This window comes from Pristis pectinata, chromosome 3, assembly GCF_009764475.1.
Source record: "Pristis pectinata isolate sPriPec2 chromosome 3, sPriPec2.1.pri, whole genome shotgun sequence".
NCBI lineage: Eukaryota > Metazoa > Chordata > Chondrichthyes > Rhinopristiformes > Pristidae > Pristis > Pristis pectinata.
Genome location: NC_067407.1, coordinates 96,917,085 through 96,930,571, shown reverse-complemented (window position 1 = coordinate 96,930,571; position 13,487 = coordinate 96,917,085). Strand labels below are relative to the sequence as shown.

At 40.1% G+C, this 13,487-nt stretch overlaps 1 protein-coding gene across 1 annotated transcript in view; it reads left to right on the top strand.

Moving 5' to 3' along the window:
- Positions 1-13,487, top strand: part of LOC127567994 (connector enhancer of kinase suppressor of ras 3-like) — a 177,859-nt gene that overhangs the window by 157,441 nt on the left and 6,931 nt on the right. The gene's annotated exons all lie outside the window — the stretch shown is intronic.

The following is a 13,487-nucleotide window of genomic DNA, read 5'->3' as shown; positions in this document are numbered from 1 at the left end:
TCTGAAATGGGTCAAGGCCAACTTTATGAATTTTATTAATTTTAATGAATAAATGACAGAGTCAATGGGTGAGTGAAGCACCATTGCCTATTTGCATAACCTTAATCCCAAAATGATTTTTATGTCTAAGAACAGCGTGCATATTTACAGAGCTGCCATTCAAATCAAAATGCAGTACTTTTCCCTGTTCATTCTGGGAATGAGTCATATTTACTAATATATAGCAATTTTACAGCAGATTCTGATCTAGAAGCATCTCTCTGAATTTGTAGACAAACCTTGGGCAGCCATGGTCGAGAATATTCCTAAGTGTGTATAACAACAGAACGTATTCCTTGAAAATCTTTTATTATTTGTGTTTTATCGAAATAGGGGTTACTTGGAGGGGCATGGGAATTATGTTGCCTTTCGATTAATGTTGTGTGAAGAGGGCTACGGCCTCCACCATTCCCCATCTCCCACCCCCATCCCTGCATCAAATAAACATTAAGCATGTCAAGAACATGAGCTTAAGCAGCCTCATGTATAAAAGATTGTTTTACATGTCCCTCAAGAAGAGATCACAGTGAAACTTCTGTGCACATCCCTACTCTCCTACTTTCTGGTTGACCTTTAAATCAGAAAAGAGTGGAGAAACAGGAAGAAATGAGATGAGAGAAAGAGGATTCCTTAAAAGGGTTTTATCATCAATGTTTTCAGCCTCATTGCCAGCTACAAGGTTTAGCCTGTGAGCTGGGAAGGGGGGAAGCAGTAGAGCCCGCTGAATAGATGATTTTACTTTGAGGAGCAAATAAGACAAAAGGGCACCTCACCTCTGTTGAAACTGGCAGTGAACATAGTAGAATCTGCTCCACGAAGGAAAATAAAACTGTCAAATATCCCAAAATTAAACAATCAAATATCTAGTCCTATTTAACTAAAAAGAGAACAAAGGCAGAAAATGCTATAAGTACTTAGGTTAGGTAGCATCTTTTGGGGAGAGAAACTGTCAACATTTCAAGACAATGAGAGAAGTCATCTGTTAAGGGGGGGACCGAGGCTATGTTTCAGATTTCCAGCATCTGCAGCTTTTTGTTGTAACTAAAAAAAAAAGTTGAGGAGAAGTGGGAGGAAAATATGAGCAATAACACAAGAAGTGCGCATTTTATAGCTGGGCAGAAACAAATGATAACTAGGCAAAGATGAACAAAGTGAAGATAATAACTGAAGAGATACATGGGTGAACAGCTAACATATTATTTATAACCACAACAGAAAGCCCCAGTGTTATCCAAGATATTAGTACTATCAAGGAATTCAATAAAACTTCAGGGAAAATATTCAAGAGGATCAGGTTGGAGAGGAAAGTAGAGAAACAAAGGTCTGCAGATGCTGGAATCTAGATGAAAAACACAATGATGCTGGAGGAACTCAGCAGGCCAGGCAGCATCCGTGGAGGAAAGCAGGCGGTCAACGTTTTGGGTCAGGACCCTTCTTCAGGACTGAAGATAGGAAAAGGGGAAGCCCAATATATAGGAGGGAAAAGCAGAGCAGTGATAGGCGGACAAAAGAGGGGAGGCAAGATGGGCACAAAGAGGTTATAGATGCAGGTAAGAGATAGTGATAGGCAGGTGTGGGGGAGGAGGGGAGAGCAGATCCACTGGGGGATGGGTCAAAGGTAAGGAGAGAAAGGGGGAAAAAAGTAGAAAAAAAGAGGCTTGGAAAGGGAGGAAGAGAAGAAACATGGGGGAGGGGGGGTGGGAGGGTTTATGGGGAAGGAGGGTGGGAATTACCTAAAGTGTGAGAATTCAATGTTCAAGCCATTAGGCTGCAAGGTTCCAAGATGGAAAATGAGGTGCTGTTCCTCCAGTTTGCACTTGGAATTCTCCTGGCAGTGGAGGAGGCCAAAGACCAACATATCTATGATAGTGTGGGAGGGGAAGTTGAAGTGACTGGCAACAGGGAGATGCAGATCGCAGTTATAGACAGAGTGCAGGTGTTCTGAGAAATAGTCACCTAGTTTGCATTTGGCCTCACCAATGTAGAGGAGGCCACACTTGGAGCACTGAATACAGTAGATGATATTAAGGAAGGTGCAGATGAATCGCTGTCTCACCTGAAAGGACCGTTTGGGTCCCTGGATGGAGGTGGTCTGGGGGCAGGTGTTGCACCTATGGCAGGAGCAGTGGAAAGTTCCTGGGGTGGGAGCGGGATGGGTGGGGAGAGAGGAGTGAACTAGGGAGTCGCGGAGAGAGTGGTCCCTGCAAAAGGCAGAAAGGGGTGGGGAGGGGAAGATATGCTTGGTGGTGGGGTCCCATTGGAGATGGAGGACGTGGTGGAGAATGATATGTTGAATACATAGGCTGATAGCATGAAATGTGAGAACAAGTGGGTCCCTATCCCTGTTGGGTCTGGGAGGGTGGGGAGGGAGCAGAGGTGTGGGAGATGGCAGAGATGCGGGTGCGAGCTCTCTCGACCACAGTCAGGGGTAAGCCCCGGTTAGAAAAGAAGTTGGACATCTCGGATGAGGGAAGTACTTCTCTGTGCAAAATAAAAGCAGATTACTTCTGAAGAGTTTTATAATTTCATTGCATGCGGAGCACAGGATATTTTCACTCATGGTTGGTAACAACTTCTGCAAGTTGTTCATGAAGTGACTGGCTCTGATAAAAACAGTACTCTTGTTTGTGCTAGTAAGGAATTGAAAGCAGAATTAAGGATATTCATGGCACACGCCTCCTGCCAATTCAACTGTTTACAGATATACTTGTAAAAGTTGCTCCTGTGGTTTCAGTAGAGAAAAGGTTCCATAAATTTGGGATTTATAAAACCCAGTTAATTGGATATTGCACAGTAGGAACATGCCACATACCTCTTACATTGAAAACTTTGTGTAAAATTTTTACTTTGCAAGCAGGAATGGGCATTGTCTGGTCATTTTCTTTCTTTTTGCTCTTCCAGGATAGATATGGCATTAAATATTTCAAGTATGTACTTAAAAGGATAACAAGATGCTCAAAAATATTTGTTCCCTAAAATTTAGTTTGGTTTCTGTTGGTTGTGTGTTTGAGTTGGATCCTGATATTATAATCAACTATTTCATATTTGCCATCTTGCTTAAGGTATTCTCTCTAGTACATGCCTGGAACATTGTGTCCAGTTCTCAGGAACAGAGTATTGTGTTCATTTTTGTGTGCCATGCTCAAGGAAATAGGTGAAGATCTTAAACAGGCTGCTGAAGAGATTTTACTGATGTGACTTAGCGATGGAAGTCTTTAGTTACACTGAGAAGCTGGGGCTGTTATCCTTGGTACAAAGTGGGTTGAGAGGAGATCTGACATTTAAAGTCACCTAGTATCTGGACAACAGATATATAGAAACACTTCCCAACAGTGAAAGCTTCAAGAACCAAAATGCATAGAATGAAGCTGATTGATAAAGTGACTTGTGGAAAAACTTCACTGTGCAGCAATGGGTGGGATATGGAATTCAGTGCCAGTGGGGTGAAATTCAACCATGACAGCCAGAAGTGAACTGGATAACTACCTAGAACTGGAAGTCTGTTTGGGAGAGAGCAGGAAAGTGGACTTAGCTAGATTTCTTTTGTGTGGAGCCAACACAAACTTTATCAGTTGCATGTCTCCTTCCATGCTGCCACCTTTCTATGATTCTGAGCTATATTGGCCACACTCATTAGCTGGTGAGTAGGGCATGTCCTTACTGCTCAAAATATGAGTGTGAGCCGAGCTTGTACCAATACAACCCTCTAATTATCTCAAAAGGATACTAGTGTCCTTGTTGCAAGCATGCTCCTTTAATCTTTTCAAAGGTAGACTGTAAAGGCACCAGTGAGTCAAAATCAGATGATAATCATAAAGTCATCTCACATCAAAACCATAATTGGGCCTGTTCAATCCAATCTGTGCAATTTTCTCTCTTTGTTTCCCTTTTTCCTTGCCTTTGGCTTTTCTTTTTAAAACTGCACAAAGATTTTCTGTTTTTCAACACAAGTTCTGAAACATTATGAAGTGCAAGAAGAATATATCTTTCCCAAAAGAAAACATAATGATTAAAATCACAAAGTGTGGTAGAATTTGACTGAAAAGTCTAAAACAAACACATTACAAACACTGGAAGTTCCTCTCTTAATAACTAGTTTTTCACATCTCGAATGAGATGATAAATCTCTTTGTTATATTTTGATTGCACAAATTCCAATGGAATAGCCCCAGATATTTACACCAAAATTCAGATAACTATCAGAATAACAGCAACAAGGCCCTGCCAGGAAGTTACTCATTTGCAAGAGTCCTGTACTTCCTGATAACTCAGTGGGGAAGTGCAGTTAGAAGTGATGATATTTCTTAAGAAACTACAAGCCATCACTGTGTATATCAGTTACAAAATAACATTTATGTGCAACTCATTCTTAACAGCTTTACAACAGCAACTACGTTCCAAAAATATTTCAGTGGCTGTAAAGTAGTTTTGGATATCCGATGTATAAATGCAGTATAAATGCTAGTTCTTCTTTTGAAAAGAGCACAGATCACAAAATGCTTTACTCCCTCCCACAGCTGGTAAACTGGTACTGGCCCCAATCCATTACTTCATTCTCCACTGCATGCTGCTTTCATTATTTTTTTTCAGACCTATCATTACGTTTGCCAGTCAGTTCTCTCTCCTGTTTCCTTTCCTGTTGATGTGTTGTTGCACTTCACCCCACTTTCTCACTCAGGTCTGCTAGTACCTCCCTCTTGTACACTTTCTCGACAGTGATCAGCAGATTAACCCTTTTAGTGAATACAGCAGGGAAAACTTTAGCTCTCCCACCATTTGAGACATTGAGAATTATAATCACAGCATGGAACCAAGAACATTCATGTATCAGTGAAATGAAAATGATGCTTATTCTGAATGCATTGTGAATTAATGCACTCAGATCCTTACAGAAAATGTTACCATTTGGATGTGATTTCTTCAGAGTTAGGTAAAACAGATACCCTCAACAACAAAGATTTGCCATTAAATATTTCTGAGCTGTACAAATCGAACTGTGAAAATGGAATTTGACACTTGTCCTGAGAATGCAAACCGCTCTCTTCAGTCTTTTAAGATCCATCTCATTTTGTGTAACATCTAATGAGGAAATTGGAGATATTTGGAGTTGAGTGTTTTTAAATGACTTAGTCAGCTCATTATACTGCAAGTAGATTTAATGAAAGAGCAGAGAAATCAATTTGGAAACAAATTTATTTCACCTGCTTTCCAAGAAACTACCCTTCAGGAAACAATGTATTGTACTATTTTGTATAGCAGTTTTCTAAACTGTGCAAGAGAGAATTCACTTTGCAGCAATATTGTTTCATGAACATTTTCTGTTATTAGTTCAATTTTTACTGATGATCCATTGGTGTGCATCATGCATAGCATTATAATGTTATGTTTGAACAACAAACCATGTGGCCTGGATTTGTGAGCCATGGCCCACACTCACTGCCCATGTTCCCATTCCCCTGAATCTGCCTGATACAGAAAACTGATCCTGTTCACACAGACACCAACGCTGCTCCTACCCCATACACGCCCCACCCCCAAAACAATTTTGCCAACTATAAATGTAATCAGAAACTTCTACAAACCAATAAAAATGATGTAAGTGCCTCCTCAACTTTCTGTTTCTCCAACCTCCCTTCCAAAACCAGGTGAAAAGCCCTCTTGGATTTTGAGGGGATGACTTTTACCTCCTTCTCCATTCTTCCACTTCTCCTGGACTTTCTTCAAACTGACTCACCTACCTCTTGAATCCTTTCACTCTGCACTTTCCCTCTTATCGCCTGCCACTCTTCCTAAGCCAGCCTCTTCCATAAAACCCATCTTGCACTCTGGACATGTTAACTGTGTTTTAATAGTGACACTCTTGCCTCTGAACCATACGTTTGAGGGTTCAGATTCCAATCTATTTTTCTAGACTGGGACTTCAGTGGACTGAGAGAATTCTGCACTTAGGAAGTGCTGGCTTTGAGACAGAAATAAAACAATTGCTTAACCCACCCTCTCAGCCACTGTCCCATGCATTGTGTGGAAGAAGAGCTGGCAAGTGCTCCTCACTGACCTGGCCAATAAACTTAATGTAAATTTGAGTAGCTTATTCCTTTTTAATCCCTACGCAGTGAACTCCCCTCCACTCAAACCCCCTTTCTGGTATTTTATGTATGCTGCTATACCTTCTCTCCCTGTCCTACCATGAGCCTCCATTCAATGTCTATGTACAAGCTAGTTATTCTATTTAAGCACTGTCCCACAGCAATGGCTGTGATCATGTTAACATTATTTCTGACATCATCAATCTTTCTGCATTTGTTAACAAGGCCAACCACATGCCTCCAAGACTGGTCTCTGTGGTGTTATCTTCCATTAGCTCCCAATTGTCTGGACACACAAGTGCAGTAATGGCTTCTCTTTTCACTGCCACCAAATGTTTTACTAAGGGTCCACTTATGCTTGTTTTTGTCAACATTTACATGCTGTCTCCAGTGACAAGTACAGATACAATGTTAGCTAGCCTCACATTTCCACCATCTCCTTCAATTCCGTGATCAACTTTGTGCTCTTGGGTTGCTTGAAAGGCATCAAAACTCATGCCACAAATCTTCTGCAAATGATCAGGATGCCTGAAGCTTTCACTTCATGCTATCAGAATCAGATTTATTATCAATGATACATGTCATGAAATTTGTTGTTCCACGGCAGCAAGACTCAAAAATTACTATTAGTTATTAAAATAAATAAATAGTGTAAAAGAGGAATAATAAGGTAATGTTCATGGATTCATGGACTGTTCAGAAATCTGATGGTGGAGGGGAAGAAGCTGTTCCTAAAATGTTGAGTGTGGGACTTCAGGCTCCTGTACCTCCTCCCTGATGGTAGTAATGCAAGAGGGCATGTCCTGGATGATGAGGGTCCTTAATGATGGATGTCGCCTTCTTGAGGCACCACCTCTTGAAGATGTCCTTGATGGTGGGGAGGGCTGTGCCCGTGATGGAGCTGGATGAGTCTACAACCCTCTGCAGCCTCTTTCAATCCTGCACATTGGAGCCTCCATACCAGATGATGATGCAGCCAGTCAGAATGCTCTCCATTGTACATCTGTAGAAATTTGTAAGAGTCTTTGGTGACATACCAAATCTCCTCAAACTCCTAATGAAGTACAGCCACTGGCGTGCCCTCTTCGTGATTGCGTCAGTGTGTTGGGCCCAGGATAGATCCTCCGATACCTTCACCATAAACTCCTTTCCTTGCCATTTCTACTGTTTCCTTCTAAATGCCTGTTCATTCTGAACCAGAGGCCCATGAGGCACTTGTAGCCTTGACCAGAGTATTGCAGTATTGTCCACCCTCATTCCTACCTCATCCCAGTGCCACTGAAACCTTTAATCTGTGATTTTTACTATCTTCACACTTTTTGACTGTCTCCTCACTCAACTCCTTGTCTTCACCCCTCAGAAATGTCACCACCTTCAACCTCGGTCTTCGAAAGTATTCCATTTAAAATGGTCATTCTCTTCTTCAGATATCCCACAACCTCAACTCATCCCAAACCTCAGATCTTCTTCCACAACATTAGATCTTATGACATCAGCCTTGTGTGTGTGTGTCTGTCTCTCTCTTCCAGTAATGGTAGCAGGGCTTTCAGTTCTCATTCTCCCACTCTTGCATTTTTCTCCACTTCCTCTCTCCCCACCTTTAAAACATTTTCAGAAATCATCTTTCTGTCCAAGATTTGCCTCTCCTCAGGTTTTCACACCATTGTTTACAGTTCTCTCCTTGATTCCAGTTCAATGTATTTTCTTTCCTTCTGTCCCATGTAAAATACTTTGATATGTCCTTGCATTAAAGATGCTACATAAATTTGTCACCTTCTCAACGGTTGTAATCTTGTTGTCTTCATTTTGTCAACTTTGCACAGTCATCACTCTTGTTAGCAAGTCTCAGTGCACCTAACAATTTGACCATTAGCATGATATATAATGAGAATTTGTTTCCTTTTTGCCAATGTTTGGAATGCTTTAGCTGTGATACAAACTCATTAGTACTTTTATGTAAAGTCTATAAATATATCCCAACTTGAGCAACCAATTTACGTTGGAGAAAAGCATTTTTCTGATCTGTTTTGTTTCCTCAATTAACTTTAATTGTTTTTGGAAGTAAAATCAAGTGTGATATCAAATGGATATTTTCCCTTTCTAAGAGATAAAGGGAAGTGAATCATCCATGTCTATATTTAAAAATTACACAAAAATATAAAATCTATATTAATTTATACATTGTAATAATTTCAAGGTTTTTAAAGCAAAAATAGCTTGTTTTTAAAGGTGAGGTGAAACCACTCAGACGTTTGGTTGGACATGCTTTCATTTGAAACAAAGGAATTTAAGAGGAAAGTTGATAGATGAGTACAAGATCATGAGTGGTCTAAAAGTAGGGTAAATAGAAGGAAGTTGTTGCCGTTAGTGGATGGTTTCTTTATTGAGAAAATAGTTAGGATCGAGAGTTCACTGTAAGGGTGTGCTAGAGTCCTAGAAAGATACAGTACAAAAACAGGCCCTTTGGTCCACCAAGTCCACATCAGCCTTTCAACCACTCATTTACACTAAAACTATATTGATCCCATTTTTTCACCCTACATTCCCACCAACTCTCCCCTGATTCTATGATTCCCTTACAAAATTTGCAAAGGCCAATTAACCAACATGTCTTGGAATGTGGGAGGAAACCAGAACACCGGAAGGAAATCCATGCAGTCCCAAGGAGAATGTGCAAACTCCACACAGATAAAACCCAAGATCAGGATTAAACTTGGGTCTCTGGCACTGAGGCAGGGGCTCAACTGACTGTGCCACTGCGCCACCCAAGAAACAAAATGGAATTTTGTGGTGGAAACAAAAATCAGTCAAACCCTCAAAGCAAATCAGACGGCCAGTTGGGGGAGAGAGAGTACTTTTCAGGACCATTGAGAAAGATCAGACGAATGGTACTAACAGGATTGATTCACCAGGAGCCAGAATAGAATCAGTGGACCAATGGTTGCAAGCTGTGACATTACAACACTCAAAACTGGAAAGGGGCCAGATTCAAGGCAAGTACAATTTTGAGATTTAAAAACATTTTACATCCCACCCAACCCAAATTCATCCACTTTGACAGGTTAAAATTCCCTTCACATTGTCTGCAGAAATTAGTGAAGTGTTTTGATGTATGTTAGAATAAAAACAAATTCTGTTGGAGGGAATGTGGCAGCACTGGCAGGAAGTTGGTTAAATTCAGTGGTTACCATTCAGACTAAAAGGAACTAAAGCAACTTTTGTGCATGCATGTGGCAGTGAGCGGCTTCAAGCATCAGATGAAGTGGATATGATGTGTGTAAGGAATGGATCTCTGTCTATGTCATAAGGAAATATAACAATATAAATAGAATCTAGAAAGGTATGGGAAAAACGGACACTAAATCTAAAGTGAAGAGACAGCTTACAGTATGCAATGGCTCAAGATTGATTGAGATGACCCAAAGTTTCAAGAATTAGGTGCAACTCTTCTAGAAAATATTATTTAGGTTTACTGTAAGTAATCAGAGATATGGCTTTTGCTTAGTGTATTATATCTGAAATGAGTAAGATAATTACAATAGATTACTGCTAGAATATGCAAAGATTCTCATGAGCAACCAATAGAATAGAAGAATTTACTGATAATACATATCAAGCTGGTAGTAATATGAGTAACCCTCTATTAGTAGCAGGAATCCTTTAGTTCACTGAAATTACCCTGGAACTAATGTAAGAAATCCATGCACTGCACACACACTGTGGCAAGTTCCCTGGATAATGCCATTTTCAACAAGCACATCATTCTTGCCATCTCCTTTGTGCCAAAGTGTCAACCTTTAGCTGGGATCATTGGTCGGAGGTGATCTGAACTTGGACTTCATACATCAAAACCGGCCAGTGAGGCCTATCTGACCAAGCTAGGAAAGCTTGCAGGGCTAAGCTCAGTTCAGCCTTGAAGAACATATCAGAAGGTTTACGTAAAGTGGTTTGTGTGGCCAACGTAGGCATTTGCAAATAAAGGAAATTGGCATTTATTCCAAATACAGGAATCTATGAGCTAAACAGTATGTCCAATTTACATCATACTTTTCTTTACATATGTTTATTTTATTGGACAATAAGGGATGTTCATTAACATCAGATTTAGGGGAGTGCTATTTGAAGCTCTGATGATCTCCTGCACACGTTTGTATGAGGTGCAGGAATTTTTTTCTTGTGATTCCATATAGATGTTTATATTGAACAGTTGGTTTATGAGCACTTTGTTTCATTCACACCATGGGGTATGTTCAGCAGTCAAGGAAGTTGAGGTGGAATATGTAAAACACCTGCTAAAATTTCCCATTAAGTGCACTCCTTTCAGATTGCTCTCTAATGTCTGGGTATAGGCACAGTCCTAACTACAACTACCAAACAGTTTGAAGTTCTTTTGCCCTGTTTGTCAACCTTGGGAAATAACATCTAATTAGGCTCTTTTCAAGATCATCTGACAGATGTACATAATGTTTGTTTTGTAAGTCTGCTCCTCTGTCTTACTATGAAGTCAGAATTTATTTTAGGATTTGACTCCCATTTTAGATTTTGGCTCCCACTTAGACCAAATGTTTTAACTTGAGTGAAATTGTAACCAGTTGTAATCTTTCTGAGCTAAATTCTCTGCTTCAATCCTGTTTTCATGTGATGTTGCATATATTTTAATGTCAAACCTCTTGTGTGGTCTCCTAGCTATCAAGATTAACCCCATGGTGTCCAAAGAGTTGAAGAGTTCTTAACTGCTGCATGTCTAGTCTTTGTGGTGCAGGCAGGCATGGCTTGTTTGCACTTATATTTGGGTACACTGATCCTGGAAGAGAGCACCTTCATTTGGATGATGAAGTATGATCAGCTCTAATATTTGGTCATCCAAGTAAACTCCTGGTTATAAGCACATGTTTTAAACAGGCTTTTATGTTGTCCTCATGCAGCTGGGTTACCAAAGCAAGTCAAATGCAGAACTGTTAATACCGCAGTAAAGCTGTTCTTGTGCAATATAAAAGCCACTTAAAACAAACACAGTTATATCTCTTACAGCAGCAGTCAACCCAAATCTTAATTATGTGGCCATGTTCCAAATTGTTGATCCACTATATCCTCAAACAGGAGCTTACCAAATGTTGGCAGCTTTTTCTACAGCACTGGGTAAAATGTTAACAGATAGATTAGGTGCAGACAAATTATTTCCCCTGACACAATAATCTTAGGCTTAAGATTATAACTAGGCCATTTAGGAAGGGCTTCTTGATGTTCAGTAGTGGAATACTCTATCTCTGCCACAAAGAATGGAAGCACTGGAAGCAATTCGAATTTTTGAGACCAAAATAAGAGCAAAGGAAACAAAAGAAAAAAATGCTAGAAGCACTCAGGAGATCAGGCAGCATCTATGGAAGGAGAAATAGAGTTAATGTTTTGGCCTCTGAGCTCTTATTCAGAATTTCCTGTGCAGTTACCGAAACTCTGACTGCCTATATCCACTTGAAAATTTATTACCTCCACGTGCTGACCTACATATTTGACATTTCGTTCATTTTCTTGTTCAGTACTACATTTCTGACAAAGGGTCCCAGATCCAAAACATTAACTACTTCTCATTTCACAGGCACTGCGTATTTCCAGCATTTTCTGCTTTTGTTTCAGATTTCCAGCATTTGTTGTTTTTTGATTTTCTTTCACTAGTCACTAAGGTACTTTGGTGGGGCAAAGGTAAAGGAACAACTTTACGATCTTTGGAATTCTCTGCCCACAGGTGCTGTAGAGGCTCAGTCACTGCACACGTGCAAGACTGGGATCAATGGATTTTTTAGATGTTAAGGGAATAAATGGATATTGTTTAATGTAGGAAAGTGGTGCTGAGGTAAAAGATCAGCCATGATTTTATTGAATGGTACAGCAGAAGCAAGGAGCCAAATGACCTACTCCTAATTCTTACGTTTTCCTAACTTGTTTTCATGAGGTTATTAAGGTTTGCGGAGCAAAGGCAAGTAAAAAGAGCTCATATACGGAACAAAAATTATTTGATCTAATGGTGGAGTTTGTGCAAATTGTGGTTACAGGTTCGTTTACTTGAGGCTATCAAGGAAACTCTCTAAGCAATGCACTCTGCCCAACTTTCAGTTTGATTTGTGCAGAGAATTGACAGTGGAATTCAAGATGGATAAATACACGGCATGAACTTTGATGGGTGGAGTGTGAAGCCTACTTTAACTGCTACTAGATATAGCAAAGCAAGAAAGGCAATTGGAAATTTGGTTATTCATTAATATTTGGTTCACAGGTTTAGATGGTCAAGAAAGTGACTGAAATGTCAAATGCATAGTTTGGGATATGGTCCATAGGTCTAAATAACGTTTCATAGGACATTGGAACTAAAAAACATTCTGGTCCTGCACTTACAGGAGCTAGACAGGAAATTAAAGAGCAGGACCTGAAAGAATGTAATCTTTGGATTACACCTTGTGCTATTTTTCGTTAATAAGCACAGAGTGAGACAAAACAAGCTAAAGGTATGACTGTAGTGCTAGAGAAGATTAGGGTGCTTCAAATTCCTGACCCTTTGAAACCAATTCTGGAGTAGGAAGGACTTCTGCAAGAAGAACAGTTTGGAACTCAACAGGACTATTGTAATGAGGTTAACTGATACTGTGATGTTGGGGGGGGGGGGGCGGTGGGGTTCAACCGACACAGCAGGGGAAGGGCACTAAGGGAGAGTACCAGAGGGAAGGAGAAAGGTGAATGAGGGACAGGGAGTGACAAACTGCTTAAAATAAAGGGTGTTAAGAAATAGGAAGGATTAGACACATGAAAATGTAAGGCAGGTCAAGATGGATCTGGAGCAGACAGCATGATCAATAAGGCTGCTTGCACACATTGTACAAGAATTGTGATATAGTAGCAATCATAGATGTTTAGCTCCTAACGAAGGAGCGAATCAAGCTGAATGCAGACAGTACAGGAGTAAACTATAAAAGTAAGAGAGGCAGAAAAAGTGATTGAAAGTTCATAGTAAATAACATAAAAGATCTTAATCAGCATATAAACAATAAAACCTAACTAAAGGAAGGCTGTGGCCAACTTGGGACCATAAATGATCTCGTAAGACAGGGTATGGCCAAGGTACTAAATGAGAGCTTTGTATCCGATCACCATTACCACTAATGATGCAGGAAAAGATAAAGTAGCAGAGAAATTGAATGGGGAGCTTGTACAATACAGGGAATTTTATAGTACAAGGAAGGGAAGATATTTGTTGGGATTGAGACAAGAACAAGGGAATGGGATTAGTTGGAATGTTCTTTAAAACGGCCATTTCACAAATGGTGGACTTCCACAATTCTGTGCAAGTGGTTGGATAATCCTCTTCCCGTG